This window comes from Macaca nemestrina, chromosome 11, assembly GCF_043159975.1.
Source record: "Macaca nemestrina isolate mMacNem1 chromosome 11, mMacNem.hap1, whole genome shotgun sequence".
Lineage (NCBI taxonomy): Eukaryota > Metazoa > Chordata > Mammalia > Primates > Cercopithecidae > Macaca > Macaca nemestrina.
Genome location: NC_092135.1, coordinates 86,318,863 through 86,340,171, shown reverse-complemented (window position 1 = coordinate 86,340,171; position 21,309 = coordinate 86,318,863). Strand labels below are relative to the sequence as shown.

At 35.6% G+C, this 21,309-nt stretch overlaps 1 protein-coding gene across 24 annotated transcripts in view; it reads right to left on the bottom strand.

Annotated features, from left to right (window-relative positions):
- Positions 1-21,309, bottom strand: part of LOC105468244 (GULP PTB domain containing engulfment adaptor 1) — a 307,355-nt gene that overhangs the window by 227,253 nt on the left and 58,793 nt on the right. Inside the window, exon 1 of one of the 24 annotated variants that reach the window (XM_071073038.1) lies at positions 5,220-5,847. The exons of the other annotated variants lie outside the window; for them this stretch is intronic. The gene's annotated coding sequence lies outside the window, so the exon portion shown is untranslated. Of the gene's footprint in view, positions 1-5,219; positions 5,848-21,309 lie in introns of those variants that run through there. 24 annotated transcript variants of the gene reach the window in all.

Sequence of the window (21,309 nt, the reverse complement as noted above, 5' to 3'; positions counted from 1 at the left end):
TATTGTATATATATATATACACACACTATCTATTAACATACTTTCAAAAAATTATACTAACCCAATGAAAAGAAAAAAAAAGGCCACATAAATTTGTTATGAATCTTAAGTCACTGAAAAAAGTGTAGTTTTCAAAAAAGGAAATATGTTTTTCATTTACAGATAACTGCTCTACAGCTAATTCAAAGCAATAACAACAGATAAACCTATGCTGTGGTTATCTTTTCTTTCTTCACAAGAACAATAGGGCAAACATAATTTACCTTTGGCTTCTGTATTTTCTTTCTTATACTGAAAACATTTTTTTTTAACTAAAGTCTATTTTATTTATATATATATATATTTATTTATTTATTTATTTTAGATGGAGTCTCGCTCTGTTGCCCAGGCTGGAGTGCAGTAGTGTAATCTCGGCTCACTGCAGCCTCTGCCTCCCGGGTTCAAACCATTCTCTTGTCTCAGCCTCCCGAGTAGCTGGGACTACAGGCGCATGCCACCACACCCGGATAATTTTTCCATTTTTAGTAGAGATGGGGTTTCACCATATTGATCAGGCTGGTCTCAAACTCCTGACCTCAGGTGATCCACCCACCTAAGCCTCCCAAAGTGCTGGGATTAAAGGCCTGAGCCACCACACACGGCCCTAAAGTCTAAATTAAATGTATTCATAGGTTACATGAATGTCTTAGAAAAAAATACATTCTTTCTCAGTTTTATAGATCCCTCCACACCAAAAAAATCCCCAGACCTTTTTTCTAATTCTTACATATGCATTAGATTTTCTTTACCTTAATCATAAGATATTAGGTACATAATTTTTACCATACTTACAAAATCATACCCTGCAGCTGGGAGAAAGGCAAAAGAAGAAGAAAAAAAAGAGAAAGAGAAGATTGAAAGAGAGAAGAGGAAGGGATAGAAAGCAGAAAGGTTTCTGCTGTAAAGGAGACACAAAAGAAAGAGATGAAAGGGAGAAAAAATGAGGTGGACTAATAGTTACAAGTGTACCCACAGAGCATCGCCACGTCATTATTTTCCAAGCTTCACAATCAGAACCCCCACCCACCCATCCTACAGTCCAAACATTTCAGGAAAGAGAGAAACTAGGCTTTTTCATTCCTCACTCAATGATACTGATCACTCTTCTGACAGGTTGCAGGACAGTGATGATGGCTGGGTCCAGAGTCACAGCCTCCTCCCTCTCAGAAGCTACGCATTCTGTTAAGAGGCCATAGACCACCACTTTCCTAATTGTGAAGCTCTCCTTGGGCTTCAGTGTGTAACTATTTCTATCTTGATATCTGTTTCTGAGTTCCTAGAATCTTAATGTACTTTTGCTACACCCTCCCTCCAGAAACTGAAACTTGACAAATAAATCCCACTGACTGGCATGGCAGACCTAGACTTTATAAAGAACACCTGTTATAGCCCCAGGTGTCTACATATTAAATACCACCTGATTCTCCATTGCTGTGCCATACCCACAAGCTAAAGCTCCCTATTGCTCCATCGGGGACTCCTGGAGCTAATCTATTTCCTCCAAAGCGCCTGGAGGTAGTCTCGGGTAACCTTGGACATCGTGCTGCTTCTATTTACTCACTGGAATGCAACTGTCTGCCCTGCAGCTGAGACAACATCCCCAGCACCTGGCCTTCTCCCCTAACCATCGTGACCAGTTCACACAGACACAGACAAATACTAAGATATGAGAAAAACTATAAACAGTGGGACATCATTCCAGTAACTGAAATGTATTCATTTAACCAATATTTATTGAATGTCAGGGATAATGTCTGTATGATAGTGATATAACAATGAACAAGACAGATTTTCTGTCCTCAAGGAATTTGTGTCCTATTTATTTGCACATATAAACAAAAATTTAACTACATGTAAAGGTAAAAACATCCCTTTGTTACTACAACAAATAAAAACATGTGCACTTCTATCTATTGTCTAATATAGAGGAAAGTATCTGAAATGTTATGTCAAAATATAAGTTAAGGAGCATACGCCACATTTTCTTGAGTGGAAGATGCAAGGATTTAAGAAATTGGGGCTGGGCGAAGTGGCTCATGCCTGTAATCCCAGCACTTTGGGAGGCTGAGGCGGGAGGATCACGAGGTCAGGAGATCGAGACCATCCTGGCTAACACGGTGAAACCCCGTCTATACTAAAAATACAAAATATTAACTGGGCATGGTGGCAGGCACCTGTAGTCCCAGCTACTCGGGAGGCTGAGGCAGGAGAATGGTGTGAACCTGGGAGGCAGAGCTTGCAAGCGAGCCGAGATCACATCACTGCACTCCAGCCTGGGCAACAGAACGAGACTCTGTCTCAAGACAAAAGAAAGAAAAGAAAGAAAAGAAAAGAGAGAAAAGAGAAGAGAAAAGAAAAGAAAAGAAAAGAAGGAAGGAAGGAAGGAAGGAAGGAAGGAAGGAAGGAAGGAAGGAAGGAAGGAAGGAAGGAAGGAAGGAAGGAAGGAAGGAAGGAAGGAAGGAAGGAAGGAAGGAAGGAAAGAAAGAAAGAAAGAAAGAAAGAAAGAAAGAAAGAAAGAAAGAAAGAAAGAAAGAAAGAAAGAAAGAATTGGAAGTTGCCCTACAAAGTAAAATACAAAAAGCCCATGTAATTGTAAACAGACAGATATGCAAATGAATCAAAAGGTGAGGGAGAAAGAAAAGAGAGCTAGTTCAGATGCAATAGATGCATACTGGGCAGTTAACACAGAAATATGTGCACTTAATACTCAGATATGTAACATGAAGCTTATTTTTTTCTCTAGAATTGCATATAACGTCATGAACTTCATAAACCTCAATCTGTCTACAGAAAATAATTCTGCCTTTCTGGTATCCTTAGTCCAGTGGCTTCGTCTTGTAAACTGTTTCTTGGTTTTTGTTTTTATGGGGTGTTTGGGGGCTTTGTTTTGTTTTGATTTTCAAATCTCAGTCACTGTTCAGCATAAAATTTCTAATTCAGAGTTTCCTTTCCTCCTTTACTAGCCCTTCTTTTGCCCCATACCCTCTTCTCCTATGCTGTCTTTTCTTGGTTGGCCTGCTCTGGCTGCTGGAGGTGTCACAGAAAGTTGGATAACCTGAGCAATGTCCCTCAGTTGAGCAGAAAAGTTGGACAGCTGGTCTTGATCATTTCTTTCCCTGCTGGACATTGTTGTTCCCATCATCATTTTATCCGGCCCTGGCATTGGTATGACACTAACCTACTAATGTTCTGGCCACTTGTTCTCTCTAGGTCTGCCCAGATGGCATCCCTTTAGCTCTTTTCTGCAACACATTCATGGACTTCAAGTGTGCATATACCATATCGCCCACTTCATAGTCTTCTGACATCAGAGATTCCAAAAGCAGTGTTGCTTCCCTTGTCTCACCTCTTCAGGCAATCTCTGTGTGTCCCATAACATACGAAGCAGATTCCTGCAGGGCCAACTAGAGTCCCCTTACTTCTCAGGCCTGAACTATCTTTACCATGCCTTTCTTGACAGCCTACCCTCTCTTAATTCATTCTTTCTAAAGTTCGGTGACCCTCAGACAATGTTGCAGACATTCCTTCCCAGCAGACTTGCAACAAGACCCAAACCAATGTTCAATCAACAATTATCGGCTTCCTTCTAATAAATATTGGTAGCGCTCAAGAATTTTACGCTTCCTCATAACCAACCCGACAACCAGGTATATTTCACAACAAAACAAAGCACAAACAAAATTCTGCCTCATAAGCAAATATTAGCCAGCAGGCACAAAAACAGTCATACATACTGTTCCAGTAAGCTCTATGAAGTCCCTAGTCTATCACTACAAAAGCCCCTTACATGAATGGTGATCTCCAAGATAAATAAAATTGCATCCCCTACAAGATTAACCTTCCCAGTCAATCCAGGAAAAGATCCTAGGACAGATCTTCCATAAAAGAAATGGCAGGGCAGGAGTATAGGACCATGTGTACTGCCATACCAGCACACAGCTGGCAAGGCAGAGGTTTCCAAACCATATTTCTAGCCAGCTGCATATAATGAACACCACTTGTTTCATCAGGGAAACACTATTTTTAATACTTTTTGTGTTAATTAACCCAGTGGTACAGGTGTAAACAGCAATTTGAAATCTTGCCCCAGGTGCCTCCAGAACTTAGATCACTGATTAAAGTCCTTCAAATATTATCCAACCACTCTAGTGGTGGATGTTAAAATGAAAATGAATTGACCCAAGTATATATATGTGTGTGTGTGCATACATATATATGTGTGTGTGTATGTATCATAGATACATATATGACCCAAATACACACACACACACACACACATCCCATGATCTACACTAGCAGATCAACAAAAATTATGGATGACATTCAGAATGAGATTCTAATCTCCCTTCTTTGGAGAAAACCACAAACCATGGGGTACCAAGATGACTAGCATCTCCCTCCCAGAGAAAGAAAAAAAGAAGGGGAAAAGAGAAAGTGATAATGCTCCATAGTTGCTCTCCTTCAAGATTATAGTCTGCCTTATAGCTCCCTCTTCATACTTCCCTGGAGACAGAATGTTCCAAATTAGTTGGGCTTTATTATTACACAGATGTGAAGGCTGAGAGCCTACTACCTTGAGCATGGTAGTATTCTGAACATGCTGTTTGCAATTTAAACTCTTCACTTTCCACTATCAATTCTCTCCACAGACCTCCTTTCACCTATAAGTAACCCAGTAACCCTGAGGATCAACAAGTGGTTTCAGTGATCCTCCACACTACAGAAATGCAAACACCTACATGGAAAGCCAAAAGGGATTCCTCAGGGATTTGCAGGCACTTATTTGCAAAAGGGTTGCCTATTGCTTGAGCAAGATGATCAGATAGGAATCCACAAGGATTTATTTAATTATTTACCTACAGCAAATGATTCTCCTGAGAAGCACAGAGGGAGGTCAGCAAGTTCTAAATAAGCTAGATGCTAGATAAAATAGCAATAACACACATTAAGTTCACTGAATGTAAACTGAAGATTTTAATACACCTTTTAAAAAGCTGCAATGTTAGATCTGATAAGTTTAATAGAACATAATCTATAAAATCTGATGTAACACAAGCACATAAAGTCTGATCAGCAGGGACTACTACCACTGGTTAGCTCTTAAAGCTGACACAAATTAGACACATCCATATAAGCCCTTATTTTCATGATTAAAGCTGCTCCTCTTTCAAACTTCTTACCTTGCAAATGTCAGTTCTTCAAGTTGTACAGTATTTCTCCCTTTCACTCAACTCTCTACATCCTGTCATCAAATCTTACCTACAATAGCAAAAACCACAATTACTATTGCTCCGACTTAATATTTTGCTTTCAAAGGAGCATTATAATATATATCTTCTTCTTCATTCCATTAGTGTCAGAGACTAATAACCCTTTGCCTTGAAAATTGGACTAACTCTTCATTCATTCCTACACTGTTTTCCCCAGTCCTTGCTCTGTTCTCTGGCATTGATAGCTCATAACTGCAAATCTTGATTCTGCCATCCACATACCTACCATCCTTCAATGCTTCTTTGGAATTTTCAAGATAAATTTTACACTCCTCCATAATTAGGTCCCTGCAAACACCTAAACTAAACTCTAGTCAATTATTCCTTGATGCACAGCCATTGCTTTTGATAGTTCCAATCCATTGGACTCTAACGGCTACAAGAATTATTGCATAACATCTACAAATACACACACCAAGTAACCATCTATAGACTAAAAACATTACACACAGAGACATACTGTAATTATTCAAAGGTGTAAAAATGAACCCTCGAAGTTACCAAAGGCAGTTAGATGTTATGACTTTAAATTCTTACAGATACACTTGAAAAACACAGTGTTTTCTAGAAGAAAAAGCAGGTAATGATGTTAATTTAAAAGATAATAAAGATTGAGAAAGTAGTAATTTTTCAAACTTTAATATTTCCAAAACTCCTAGGAAATTAACTATAGGACGTCTTTCCAGTCACTTACCTACTTCATCTACCTTTCTTTACGATTCATATTTTTTCTTTTTTAAAATATTAGAGCATACCTCCTATTAAGCATCTTTTTCCTTTTCCATATTCTGTTCTCCTTCACAGGTTGGAAGTAAGATGTGGTAGATCTCCAAGTGTTTCAGTTGTTACACAATTGGTGGGAAAAGACACTGTGTGCATTCAAAGTATCAAATAATGTTTTACTCTCTTGGCCAGTATGATCCATCAGCCTTCTAAGTCAGATAATAGGTGAAAAAATGGAAAGAATCTACACCCATAATGTCCAGAGGCTTGTTAAAGAAACACAAACATGTAATATCTTGGCATATGGCTAAGAGGACTCTAGTTATTCCTTTGTGAAAAAGCCTGGGGTTACCTGTAAATTTAAATTTAAGACTTTAGAAAAACAAGCAACAGACCTTTAACAGGTTTACCTGTACGTCCTGCAGGCACTAATAAGGGAATAAATTTCACATCTGTTCAGTGTCAGAAAGAATCATAAGTTTTCCACTGTTTTGTTTTGTTTATAAACATGTGCAGGTGAGTAAGGCATCATCAATAATATCACTTGCAGAAATAAAAGTCAGTTATATATGTAGAAAAACATTTCCAAAAATGAGTTCTGAGAAACACTAGTTCTATGAAACGTTTGAGGTGTTTTACACACACACTCAAAAAGACTAAACATATTTAAAAAATGTTACAATGGTATTTCTCATATTTTTAATACATTAATGTTTATTTTGAAGATCCAAATAATTTCTTATTTTGTCTCACAAGGAAACATTTTCACATGGAATATTTCCAGAGTTTTGTTTGTAATGTGCTCAGAAAAATGATGAGATAGACATAGTTTTACCATTAACAATTTTATTTCCAGAAAATGGGTCAATTGCTACAATGAAAATCTTGACTGAAATGCAGAAGTATATGACATGCAAGTAGTCATTAGCACATTAAATCAAGTTCATAAAGATGTCATGAAATAATTTTTTACTTTTTAAAACTGAGCAACAATAAATCTCAGTACTTACAAAAAACATTTTGTCAATAAGGAAATAGAATTAAATTTGGAAAAGCAGGCAATCATGATGGAAACTAGATTTTGTTCAAAATCCCTTTAAGAAAAAATGTATTGATATAAATGACATATATTTATCAAAAGAAATGTGCTTTCTCTCCATTAGAACAGGATAATTATCACCATATATATCAAAGGCATGGTAAGCATTAAGTTGCTTTCTAAACCAGGTCGTTAAAAGATGAATAGATAAGTTTCAACTTTTCCCCCACACATTTTTCTTCTCATACAATTAATCTGCCAAACAGAATTACCTCAATTTGGTTTAGGTGTGAACACCTGACAAATCACAACAAACATCAAATGTGCAATTTCCAAGGATGTCCTCCATATTTTTTCTGTAATGATGTTAAAGTCACAATGATCTTTTTATGCAAATAATATCACATCATTTCCAGGCATAAAAATCATTTCATAGTTTCTGACAACACTTACAGACCTATAGATCTCACATAAGCTGACCCTTGTTTCTATCTCTCTCTGTCTCTCCCTCTCTCTTCTCTCCAGCCCCCCTGCCTCACCCACTCCATTCACAAAAATCTACAAATCTTCCTGCTGTGCCTCAAACAAGCCACAGTCATTCCTGCCTTAGGACTTCTTTTCTTAGACCTTGGCCCAGCACCTTTTCAGGCTCAGAGATTCTAATTTAAATAATTAGAGATCAGAAGCAGGCATCAGCGTTTCTTGAAAATGACTAGATAAAAAGAAGCCTGGGACGGAACAGATGAATAAATGATTGACATAAATAATGACAGCAACTCTCTAACAAATAATTTTACAAAGCAGAATGTATTTTACATGCGGCACCTAACATTTAGCATTTAATACGTCATGGTCAAGCTATCTCTGTCATCTGTGCAATATTTTGCAATGCAGTGACATTTTAGAAAGGCAAAGAGCTTTAAATTGCTAATTTATTGGGGAAAATAATTAAGTTTTCACGTTCATGCCACCATAAAAGAGAAAATATATTTCATGATTATGTTGAACAACACCCTTCAATTGTATGGTAACTAAACTATTTATTATATATTAAAATCAAGACTGTTAGTTGGGCTATTTACTTTTCAATTCTTAAAATCAGATAATAAAATGAAATATAAACTTCACAATAAAATTTCTAAAAGGCAGTTTGTGTTCTATTGCTCTGTATTCACATAAGCATGTCATGCCTTGCTATCTTTCCAAAAACAGCAGCCAAATGGTTTCCACTTAATCTCCTTCTCCAGTGCTGTCTTGACAAACAAGAGCACTTTCAAGGGTACAGGATCAGACATTGTGCACACCATGACCAAACCAAAAACAAAAGCTTCACCATTTACTTAGTCAACATTGATAATTAAATCAATCTTCCTCTTAAGAAATCAGAATAAAGATTTCACAGGTGGAAGCAGCTCTTACTGCCAAAGGGCTTTCTATGATTTGATGCATCCAAGATTTGATGCCAGAAAAAGTGATGAAAAACTTGAAATACTTGTATTAGTTTTCAGCTAGTGGAGGAAATTTCCATTGCTTGAAATTTAGTGTTAGAAGAAAACACTGAGTTGCCTATGGTGTATAATAGAGATTCTTTGAAAGCTACAGTAGGTAGCTATAGACTTTCGGGGTTATGATTGAAAATTTTTATGCTTGAAAATTATTAGCAGTTCAGAAAGAAAATAGAGCCTATTTTGTCCAGAATACATTCGTTTTAGTCATGAGTGGCACTGTTTATAAGATCATAACCAGAGAATCTAAGAATGAAGTAGGTAGAATCATCAAAGTAAACCAGCAAGAAACTAACTACAGGATGTCAATCAAAGAGAACTGGAGATCAAGAGGCAGCAGAGCATCCTGCCAATGGGAAAACAAAATTCTGCAGCATGGAGGAGTTCACCTCACATTGCAAAAAATCAATAAGGCTTGATAAATACAGAACAATCACAAGACAAACACTGAAAACCTCTACATTTAGCTAGTCCCCGGTCTCTTTCCTGGTTTATTTACTCACTGATTCTTTCCTCACTGTGGAATAGCTCTAATATGTCTTTTTGAACAATTCCTAAAGTTAACCAGTGCATAAGCAGCATCTCATCTTGAGTTCAGTTTTCTAAGTCCTACAATATTACTAATGTCACATGAAAAAGCAAAGTCTTTTCCTTCCAAAACCATGATAAGGAAAAACGAGCAATAAGTTATTTGGGGCCTATAATCTCCCTTCTCCTCAGAAAAGCTAATAGTACATCAACATAATTTTTAATACAGTTCATCTTGCTCTTATATTTATAACTAACTATAAAGGCACCTTACATTCAAAAAAATAAACTGAGGCAAATTTTCCCATGAGACTAACTTGACCACAATCTAATGAAACATTTTCATTTTGTATGTTGTAGAAGCATGAAGCATATGATAACAGGAAATACATTCAATGCCATGCTAGCAGAGAAAAGCTTTCCAAAAGTTTGGTTTAAGTTAGATAGATATTTGAGTTTGTTGGTAGCAACTTAAGTCAGTTATTTTACTGTCATTTTAAGAACTGTAAAATACAATCACGGTCCTGTTTATTTATTCCTTATAGCATATATCACTCTAGAGCCTAAATAATTATCTGTGACTGCATCGTCTTTGCTCATCACTGCATCTCCAAAAGTTGGTACAATGCATGGCATATAATTCAATAAATACCTTTTGAAAGAGTAAATTAATGTTAAAAAAATCATGAAATGAGAACAGAATGGAGGCATATCAGCTTACAGATACTTTGAAACATATATCTAAAGATGTTTTATGTTTATTATCCAAATCCAACTGAAAATAGTAAATTTATCTGTGAAAAAAATATAATTGATAAGACCTCCAATACTTCATTATAACTGCCTTATTATAATTATGTTAGCATTTTTTGAAAATCAAAAGAAAGTTTTGGTTCTTTTCCCAAAATGAAAAGAATCTGTAAACCAAAAGAATACAGTTGAGTCCATTTCAACTACATATTTAAGATGCTGGACTGATTACTTATTTTTTAATGTGTCAATTACTTAATATTTACTCATTAGAAATGGATGTCCAATGTTACTAACGTTAGTTAAACTAATGACTATTACAACTGAATGTATGTGTTTTCAACTGAATTGTATGTGAAGCAAGCTTATTTTTATTTAATTTTCTTCATAATCAATACTGTGCAAGAATTAGGCATTCTTAAATTTTATACTGTGTAAATCTTATTCCAACCTCGTTAAGTATGTCTCCTGAAAAATTAGTCCTTTATACTTATCAGAGTTTTTAATTGATGCACAATAATTGTACATATTTATGGGGTGCAGTGTGCTATTTCAATACATATATACTATGTGTAATGATCAAATCAGGGTAATTAGCATATCCATCACCACAAACGTTTATCAACTCTTAGTGTTGCCAATGTTCAATATCCTCTCTTCTACCTATTTGAAAATACACAATAAATTGTTGTTAGTTTTATTCACCCTAGTGCTAAAACAAACAAACAAAAAACACACACAACAGAACTTTTTCCTTCTATCTAACTGTTAATTTTATATTCATGAACCAACCACTGTCTATCCCATCCCATCTACCCTTTCCAGTCCCTAGTAACCATTAATCTACTCTCTACTTCTATAAAAACAACTTTTTGAACTTCCAAGTATAAGTGAAAACATGCAGTATTTATCTTTCTGTGCCTGGCTTATTTCACTGACAAGGTTTGTTGTTGTTTGTTTGTTGTTGTTGTTGTTGTTTGAAATGGAGTCTCGCTCTGTCACCAGGCTGGAGTGCAGTGGAGCGATCTCGGCTCACTGAAACCTCTGCCTCCCTGGATCAACCAATTCTTGAGCCTCAGCCTCCTGAGTACCTGAGACTACAGGCGTGTGCCGCCACACCCCACTAATTTTTTTTATTTTTTTTAGTAGAGACAGGGTTTTGTCATGTTGGCCAGGCTGGTCTTGAACTCCTGGTCTCAAGTGATCCACTTGCCTCGGCATCCCAAAGTGCTGGAATTACAGGTGTGAGCCACTGTGCTCAGCCAGGATTTCATTATTTTTTTATGGCTGCATATTTTATTGTACATATAGACCAACTTTTCTTTATCCACTCATCTGTTTATGCACACTGAGGTTGATTCCATATCTTGGCTATTGTTAATGGACATATCTTGGTTAGCACTGCAATAAACATGGGAGTGCAAATATCTCTTTAATACACTGATCTTCTTTCCTTTAGATATACCCAGTAGTGAGATTGCTGGATCATATGGTAATTCTATTTTTAGTTTTTTTGAGGAACCTCTATACTGTTTTCTACAACAGCTGTACTAATTTATCCTCCCACCAAAAGATTATAAAAGTACTCATTCCTTCACATCCTCACTAGTATTTGTTATTTTTGTCTTTTTAATAATAGTAATTCTAACTGTGGTGAATTATCATCTCATCATAGTTGTGATTTGCACTACCCTGATGACTAGTGATGTCGAGCATTTTCTCATATACTTTGTATGTCTTCTTTTGAGAAATGTCTATTCAGATCATTTGCCCATTTTAAAAAGGGATTATTTGTTTGTAAGCTGTTGAGTTTGTTATATATTCTAGATATTAATCCCTTATTGGATGAATAGTTTGCAAATGTTTTCTCCATTCTGTAGGTTGTCTCTTAACTTTGTTGATGGTTTCCTTTGTTGTACAGAAGCCTTTTCATTTGATATAATCCCATTTGTCTATTTTTGTTTTGGTTGCCTGTGCTTTTGAGGTCATATTTGTAAAATCTTTGCACAGACCAATATCCTAAAGTGTTTCCTCTATGTTTCCTTCCAGTAGTTTTGTATTTTCAGATTTTACATTTATCTTTAGTCCACTTTGAGTTGATCTTTGTACATGGTGAAAGATAGGGGTCCAGTTTTATTTTTCTGCATGTGGATATCCTGTTTTCCCAGCATGATTTCTTGAAGAGACTGTCACTTCCACAATAAGTGTTCTTGGTACCTCTGCTGAAAATCTGTTGGCTGTAAATATATGGATTTACTTATGGGTTCTTCATTCCATTCCATTAGTCTATGTGTCTGTTTTTATGCCAGTACCATGTTGTTTGGGTTACCAGTGCTTCATAGTATATTTTGAAGTCATTAGTCCTTAGTAGTATATTTTGAAGTTTGACACCTCTGGCTTTGTTCTTTTTCCTTAGGATTGTTTTGGCTATTTGGGGTCTTCTGTAGTTTTGTAAGAATTTTAGAATTGTTTTTTCTATTTCTGTGATGAATGTCACTGGTATTTTGAAAATAACTGCATTGAATCTGTAGATCATAGTGAATAGCATGGTCATTTTAACAATATTAATTGTGTTAATCTATAAATATGGAAATCTTTCCATTTGTGCGTGTGTGTGTCCTTCTCAAGTTCTCTCATCAATGTTTTGTAGTTTTTCTTGTAGAGATACTTCACCTCCTTGGTTAAATTTATGCCTAGGTATTAATTTGTAGCTGTTGTAAATAGGATTCCTTTCCTAGTTTTCTTCTTCAGCTAGATCTTTGTTGGTGTATAGAAACACTACTGATTTTTCGAGTGCTGATTTAATATGCTGTAACTTTGCTGAATTTGTTGATCAATTCTAAGAATTTTTTGGTGGAGACTTTAGATTTTTCTCCATATAAGAATATGTTATCAACAAACAGAAACAATTTCACTTCCTTCTTTCCAATTTGGATGCCCTTTTTCTCTTTCTCTTGCCTAATTGCTTTAGCTAGGACTTTCAGTACTATGTTGAATAAAAATGATGAAAATGGACATCTTTGTCTTCTTCCAGTACTTATGGTAAAATAATTTTTAGCTTTTCTACATTCAGCATGTCATATATGGTTGTGAGTTTGTCATATATGGCTTTAATATGTTGAGGTATGTTCCTCCTATCCATAATTTGTTGAGAGTTTTTATTATGAAGAGATGTGTTGAATTTTATCAAATGCTTTTTCTGTGTCCATTGAGATAATCAAATGGTTTTTGTTGATATGTATCATGAACATTGATTTGATTATATTGTACCATTCTTGCATCCCAGGTTAATTCCCACTCGATAATCATATATAATCTTTTTTATTTGCTGTTATATTAAGTCCAAAATACCGGTTTGCTATTATTTTATAAGCCATTTTTGCATCTATGTTCAATATCAGGGATATTGGCCTATAGTTTTCTTTTTTGTTGCATCTTGGTCAGGTTTTGATATCAGGATAATACTGGCTTCATGGAAATAGGAAGAATTTTCTCCTCTTCCATTTTTTCAACAGTTTGAGAAGAACTGGCATTATTTCTACTTTACAAGTTTGGTAGAATTCAGCAGTAAAGCCATCTGGTCCTAGAATTTTCTTTGGTGGGAGACTTTTTATTATGATTTTAATCACATTATTCATTATTGGTCTGTTCAAGTTTTCTATTTCTTTTTAGTTCAGTCTTGATAGATTCTATATTCTCAGGGATTTTCCCATTTCCTCGAGGCTTTCTAAGTTGTTTGCATACTGTTGTTCATAATAGTCTCTAATGATTCTTTGTATTTCTGTGATGTCAGCTGTAATGTGTCCTTTTTTATTTCTGATTTTGTTTATTTTAGTCTTTTCTCCTTTTTTTCCTTAGTCTAGCTAATGGTTTGCTGATTTTATTTATCTTTTAAGAAAATCCACTTTCCATTTCATTGATTTTTTTTTTTTTCAGTCTCAATTCTGTTAATTTCTGCTGATCTTTACTCCTTCTTTCTAATTTTGGGTTTGGTTTGTTCTTGCTTTTCTAGTTCCTTGAGTTGCATCATTAGGTTGTTTTTTGGAAATCTTTTTACTTTTTGGATGTAGAAGTTTATTGCTATAAACATTCCTCTTAATACTCCTTTTACTATATCCCATAGGTTTTGGTATGTTGTGGTTCTATTTTCATTTGTTTCCAGAAATATTTTAATTCCCTTCTTAATTTCCTCATTAATCTATTGGTCATTCAGTAGCATGTTGTTAAAGTCCATGTATTTGTACAGTTTTGAAAGTTCTTGTTATTGATCTCTAAATTTACTGTGTTATGAACAGAAAAGATACTTGATATCACTTTGATTTTTTGAATTTAGTGGAACTTATGTTTTTAATCTAACATATGGTCTATCCAGGAGAATCTTTCATGTGATGATAAAAAAATATATAAATTCTGCATATGTTGGATAAAATGGTCTGAAAATGTGTATTATATCTTCCTATTTGCATTTTCCCCACAATGGGGAGACTTAGCCATGGAGATCCTTCTTGGTGTCAGGTCTGACATGGCCTACAAGTAGCTACAGTAGTGCTGGGTTCCAGGGTCCAATTACTCAGAGTAGCTGTGAAGCTGAGGCCCTAGGCTCAGGTCCTCATGAAACTACTGTGGCATATGGGTTCTGGGGTGCAGATTCACTCTCTGTGAGAGTGTTGGATGTAGACTGCCCACAGAGGCAGCATCCATGACTCTCAGGCACCCTCGCAGTTCAGACCAAGGGAATTTGGTTGTAGCTGAGACTCTGTCCTAGTCTACCCTGGTTCCCAGGTGCAAACCTTCAGAGCATTTCTGCCCTAGGAATGCTCTGAAAGTTTGGACCTAGGGAGTAGGGTAGGCTACAGTTTGGGAACCAGACCCAGCAGGGCTCAGAGACAACGTAGATCCTGGGGGGATAAGGCACCATGTAGTGGTGACTCTGGACTCCGAGGTGGTAAAAATTGGCAGTGTCCCAGGCTCTATGAAGCCAAGTGTAGTGGCAGCAATGATCCGAGAATGGTATAGTGTAGCTATCGCTTGGGCCCTGGGGAGCAAAGAGCAACACAGCTATGACTCTACTCCCTGGGGAGGAGAATTTCTCAGTAGCTCATGCTCTAGGTGGCTAGTCCAGCTCCAGGGAAGCAGGGTACTAGAGCTGTTTGCCCTGTAGGACAGGGTGTCTCAGTTCAGCCACTGCACTGTTTCTTTGGGACTCAGCGTACCATGTCAGCTCTGCCCTGGGATGCACAGCTGCTCTACTTGGCCAAGTCACCAGTTCCCTGGGAGGTATTATGCAACTAACTTCATTGGTCAGGCCCTCTGTAGGGGTAGGAGGGGTTTGGTGTCTGCTCTGGGTGACCAAAGCACTATTTCTCTGGGATACAGGGCACCTCTTCAGCTTGGGTACTTGAGTACATGACCACTCCAGGAGGCCAAGACACCATTTCCTGTCATGGGGAGGAGGGAAGCCTACCTACTCTGGGCATTCAAGATACTGTTTTTCCAGGGACAAGGATACTGCTTCAGCTCACGCACAGGCAGCGATGACTGCTCTAGGCAGCCAAGGCATCGTTTCTCTGGGATGTAGGGTGCTACCTGAGCTCTGGCACAGTGACTACAATGGGTAGATGGAGTAGCTTTGCCAAAGCACTGTTTCCTTAGAGGCAATGTGTAGCTTCAGCTCAGGCCCCTATGGGCAGCACACAGCAGTGATTTCTAAGGGAAAATGGAGTAGAGTGGCTCCACCAAGACACTGTTTCCAGAGAGTGGCCTTGCAAGTTAACTAACATCTCTGTGTCTCATTTTGTTCACTTGGAAGGTTAAAATAAGATCATCATAACCTGTTGTGAGGATAAATGAGTTAGTACACATAAAGAATTTAGAACAGTGCCTGGCATGTAGTAAGCACTTGGTAAATGTCAGTTTTCGTTTTTTATTTAGTATTTTCTATTACAGATTTCAGTTTTCCTTATCCCTACCAAGTCTTTTCGTAAAATAATTCATATAAAGAACCTCATAAAGCATTTACCAGATAGTAAATACTCAAAGAATGTGTTACTTTGCCATTGTATACCTACTTATTTATTATCTCATGAATTTTCCAGGTTTATAGTTTATCATAAGTTTTTGCATACAAACTTAGCTCATGTTTCTGTCAAAACCTCACCGATCAGCTTCAGTGGGGAAAATGACTTTATTTAATGGTTTAATTTAAAGTAGAAATATATTATAAATATATAAATATGTGAAAGTGCTACATCAATGTCATCTTGTTTTGTCAATTAGCAAACTTCTTCACCTCTACTTTGCATCATTTTCTTGGAAGTTCAATGTATAATGAATCTAGAATTTTGGCATTCATATACTTAACATTTTCCTATTCAGTTCCTCAATAGTGAGGCTAAAGACTGAAAATATGTATTCAAATTGAAATCTTACTGAAACATGCATGCAAATTTAATGTATTACAAGCTGTATGACTGTTATTAGTCAGGGTTCTCCAAGAAACAGAACCGTGTGTGTGTGTATGTGTGTGTGTGTAAGAGAGCAAGAACAAGTGAGTGAGCAAGAGAGAAAAAGAGAGAGGATAATTTTAAGGAATGGGCAAATGGCTTCATGCAATTATAGAACCTAAGAAATCCCAAGATCTACAGTCAGCAATCTGGCGTAGTTTCAGTCTGAGTACAAAGGTCTGAGAATCAGGAAAGCCAATGGAGTAAGTTGTAGTTGAGAATCCTACAGGTACAAGATCCAAGAAGAGCCAGTAAGACATCAGTCCAAGTCTGAAGGCCAAAAAAGACGAGTGTTCCAGCTCATGCAGCCAGGCAGAAGAAATTCCATCTCACTCAACCTTTTTGTTATATTCAAATCTCCAGTTGATTGAATGAGGCCCACCCACAACAGAGAGGGCAATCTGCTTTATTCAGTTCAAATGTCTCATCCTCACACCCTCACAGAAACATCCAGAATAACATTTAACCAAATGTCTAGGCACACCATGACCTAGTCAAGTTGACACATAAAATTAGCCATTACAGGTGATGATGCAAGTTATCGTTCAAATTGGTTCACATATGAAAGTGAAAAGAGAGCTAACTTGACAGGGTTCCAGAACAACTAGCGCAAACTCAGATTTTCTCTGGCAAACAGGGATACATGCCAGAGGGGAAAAAAAATGGGATAGTTAAGAGAAATTTAGCTAGTATAAAAAGCAAGCTGCCTTCTTTATTTAACAAAGCCACAATTTCTTCTCGTGGGGCCTGGAATGGAGTAAATATGAAGCAAATATTTACTGAATAAATGAAGAAATTTAATACAAGAAGCATGTACAGGAATTCTCACATTAAATGATTGAAGAAGAACACGATATGACTACATAAGTTACAATTGCTCCTGCAGTATGATTACATTTGGATGCTCAAATTGATGTAACATGGTCTCATAAAGCTAATGAATGCATAAGTTTCATATTATAGATTGGAATACATTCATTTAAATTTTTAATATAAATATTGCTCTTTTTTCCTACTTATCATGAGCATTCTTGGCTATAACCTCTAGAATGCATGCAGCAAGGGTTTACATTACTGTGCTATAAGGTGCACTTCAGTGAAAAATTTAACATTTTTCCTACTTAGGAACATGAGTTGGATCAATGGTATGCGATTTGAAATGTGGGGGAACCTATTAAAGCCTACTACCCTTCATAGTTATTCCTGAAATGCAGCATGGTATAAATACAGGGTTTGAAGTCAGAAGGGTATATTTTAAGTCCTATTTCTGTCACTCATAGCTTTGGTACATTGAACAATTCATAGGACCTCTTTTCATATTTTTTATCTTTCCCTTCCCCTTAATTCTGCCATAATCAATCTTTCATCAAGTCTTATTTTTTGTCCCTCAAAAGTTCTCTCCTCATCTTTTTTTTTCTATTTTCATTAAAATTAAACTTTCTACTTTATATCTGCCTAATCATAAAATACTTCTAATTAGTCTTCTTTTTTTAAAGTCCTACTGAAACTATATTCCATCCTCTGAATTATTTTTCTAAGAGCTAATTTTAAAATTCCAACCATTTTTTAAAAGAATAAGGCCATTTTCTGCCTTTTCCATCATCCTAATACTTACATTAGTCTGAAACATCCTATTACTTTCCCCATTATCCACCAAATTTGTATTCAGTACTATATTTTCCTTGGAGCTATTTCAAGCATGTTGAGACTTGGCTTCTCTATGAAATTAAGTTTATAAACAAAGCTCATTTTCTTTCTAAACTCTACAATGCCTAGAACATTCCTGGAAATAATGTTGCATTCAATAAATATTTGCTGACATCTATGTTACAAAATGAGAATGATTTGCTCTCCAGGTTCATCTACTGTTGTACAGAAAATGTGTACTGGAACAGATACCAAAATTAATATAATCATGTTTTTCAAAAATGTGTTACAATTAAACCTGTTATGCTATAAAATTTGAATCTCAAATTTAGTTAAGAAAAAAAATAAAAGCCATCCACATTGGAAAGGATAAACTATAACTATCTCTATTCCCAGATGACAAGACCCCATATATAGAAATTCCAGTAAAAACAATAAACCTATGACAATAAACGAGTTCAGTAAAATGTATATATAAAAATCAGTTATATTTCTACACATAGGCAGTGAACAATTTGAAGAATAAAATTAAGGAAACCATTCCATTTATAATAATATGAAGAAGAAACTACATAAAATGAATGTAACAAAGACGTGCAAAATGTGTACACTGAAAACTAAAAACACATTGTTGAAAGGAATTAGAGAAGATCTGGCAAATATACCCTAGGCTTATACACTGTAGACTTAATATTGTTAAAATGGCAATATTCTCCAACTTAATCTACAGATCTAATGTAATCCTTATCAAAATTTCAGCTGCCTTTCTTGAAGAAATTGATAAGCTGATCCCAAAATTCATATAAAAATACAGGGAACCCAGAATGGACAAAATAATACTAAAAAAAAGTTGGAAGATATGCTTCCCAATTTAAAAATGCACTACAAAGCTAAAGTAATTAAGACAGTGTGGTCCTGGCATAAATCTAAGCCTATATATCAATTGAGTGGAACTGAAAATCCAGAAATAAACCCTTGTATGTACAGTCAATTGATTTTTTGCAAAAGTGCCAAGACAAATCATTGGGGAAACAATAGTCTTTTAAACAAATGGTGCTGGTACTACTGGGTATCCACATGTAAAATAATGAAGTTGGACCCCCTATGTCATATTATACACAATATTTCATTGACAATAGTTTATAGACCTTACTGAAACAGCTAAAACCATAAAACTCTTAGAAGAAAACATAGCCATAATTTTCATGATCAATTAGGCAATAGTTTCCCACATATGAAACCAAACAGAAAAACAATAAAAGAAAATATATACATCATCAAATATTTTCATCAAAATATTAAAGTTTTATGTTTCACAGGACAACATCAAGAAAGTGAAGACAATCCACAGAATTGCAGAAAATATTTGCAAATCATACATCTGATAGAGAACAACTCAACAATAAAAAGACAACTCAATTAAAAACTGAGCAAAATATCTGAGTACACATTTCTCTAACGAATATATACAGATGATTAATAAGCACTTGAAAAGATACCCAATATCATTAGTCATCAGGGAATTGCAAATCAAAGTCACAAAGAGATGCCACTACACAACCACTAGGATGGCTAAAATTACAATACATTAACAAGTATTGACAAGCATGAAAAGAAATTGGAACCCTCATATATTGTTGATAGGATTGTAAAATACTGCAGCCACTTTGGGAAACAGTTTGACAAGCCCTCAAAATATTAAACATAGAGTTACCATATGACCTAGTAATTCCACTCCAAGGTTTATATCCAAGAGAAATGTTGTCCATAAAAAACTTGTATACAAATGTTCAGAGTAGCATATTTCAAAATAGACAAAATGTGGAAACAACCCAAATGCCTGTCAACCAATGAATGCATAAACAGAACATGATACATTAAAATGATGCATTTGTGGAGACATTGCTTGGATTGTGGAAGTTTAAAAAAATATCAAAACTTTGAATACATTCCGGGTTAATTTGTGTTTTAAGATGAAATGTGAATGAGTTTTCTTTTTGAAATAGATTTTAATATTTACTTTTTTGATATGTCAGACGGTTTCAATAATGAGTTTTCTTTTTGAAACATATTTTAATGTTTACTTTTTTGATATGTCAGAAGGTTTCAATAATTTCCATCTACTATTGAGAAAAAGGTATTACTTTTCAGTGTTTGCAAAATAGGTTCATACTTAGGCAACTATTGCTTTAGATCATTTACTGATAGAAGATAAAGTACGGTCATCCTTTGGTATCGGAGGGCGACTGGTTCCAAGACCCCCTACAGATACCAAAATCCACAGATGCTCAAGTCCCTCAGTAGTACTACAGTCAGGTAAGATGTTACCACTGGAAAAGCTGGGTGATGAGTGTAGGGGACTTCTCTTGTATTTTTGACACTCTTATGAAATTATAATTATTTCAAAATAAAACATTATAACTCTTCATTTTCACTTTTCAGTATTGTGATATTCTGCTTGTTTCAGATGCACAACTAGAAAACAAATTCAAGACTACGCTTTTATCTAAAACTTCCTCCTTATACCCATCTTCATGGGACAGGAATTGGTGTTTTCATAAATATATGTTTAATCTACATGAACACTGAGTAATATCAGCAACATACTACATTCAAATCATGCGGCAAGATTCATATAATACTCCAGCAATTACTGGATGGATGACATATTTCAGTGTTACCACTGTTAGTTGATAATGGCAGTAAAAAGGCCAGTGCTTCAGTTAATAGTTACAGGCTTGACCAGATGACTTCCTGATATTCTGGGTCTCACACTGAATCTATTCCTGATATTCTGGGTCTGACACTGAATCTATTAAAAGCAGAATATTATTCAACAATGTGTTTAAAATTTTTCTTAAATATATTTTAAAATAGTATCAGAGAAATTGTTATGCAACATTAATATAACTCCTATTATATCAATTAAGTTTCATTATAATATTTTGAATAACAAGTTTTTCAATTGCTTTATAAATTCATGAGTTTCTCAAAAGTTTCACAATAAGTTTGAATTTGAATTGAATTTTATTTCTTTGACATTTACTACATCTACAATATTTTCATAGTAAAATAAACATAAGCTGGCTTCAGTTGATAATAAGTTCCATAATTCATGTCAGCAGATAATGACTGTTAATTCTTCAATTAAAACAAACAAAAATGCTTTGAGGCCAGGCATGGTGGCTCATGCCTGGAACCCCAGCACTTTGAAAGTTCCAGGTGGGCAGACTGCCTGAGATCAGGAATTCTAGAATAGCCTGGGCAACATGGCAAAATGCCATGTCTACAAAAAATAGACAAAG